The sequence below is a fragment of the Bison bison genome, unplaced genomic scaffold, assembly GCF_000754665.1.
Source record: "Bison bison bison isolate TAMUID 2011002044 unplaced genomic scaffold, Bison_UMD1.0 scf7180017852735, whole genome shotgun sequence".
In the NCBI taxonomy this organism is placed as follows: Eukaryota; Metazoa; Chordata; class Mammalia; order Artiodactyla; family Bovidae; genus Bison; species Bison bison.
In genome coordinates, this window is record NW_011483308.1 from 12,159 (window position 1) to 12,877 (window position 719).

Genomic DNA, 719 nt, shown 5'->3' on the forward strand with positions numbered 1-719 from the left:
ACTGTTTACGTCTTTCTCAGAGCAGACATTTTGGAAACGCTGGTTTAATGAGTCCTCCTGAGGGCCCAATGACACATTCATCAACCCCAGGGAAACCACACTGGTGCAGGGCCAGAGGCCCAGGACTCCTCCCCAGTCTTCTGTGCTTCAGTGGGCGGCTTTGTTTCTCTGGGAATATTTTTCGACGGGGACTTAAGAGAGGATGAGACCCTCGCAAGTCACGCGCCCCAGTGCAGAATGTCTCCTCTGGGCCCTCCTGCTCATCCGCAGGGCAGCTCCCACAGCCGCAGTGCTAGTTCCCGGTGTTTGCTTGGCTCCTCGTGCCAACTGTGGGCACCCAGAACCCGTGCTCTCAGCCAATCCCTCATTGCCTTCTCTGTGCAGACGCTGCATGCGGAGTTGTCAAGTGACAGGGCTCACGGGGACCTCTGTGCTCATGCCCTTGTGCTGGCATCTCCTGCCTCTACTCCCCAGTAGGCACCCGGAGCTGAGGTGACAGGTGCCTGTTCTTACACGGGACCTCTTGCCTGGACCCTAGATTAGGCAACTGGGTTGCCAGTGACAGTTGAATGCCCTCACCCAATGCCACCTCTGCCACTGCCAGAGTAGGTACAAAGGTGTGACTCAGTGAGGCCCTAAGGACTATTCAGAGATGAGGGGACCAGTGACTGTCCTTACAGGGTCCCCCCCTTCAATCTTGTGCCTCCTTGTAGGCACCT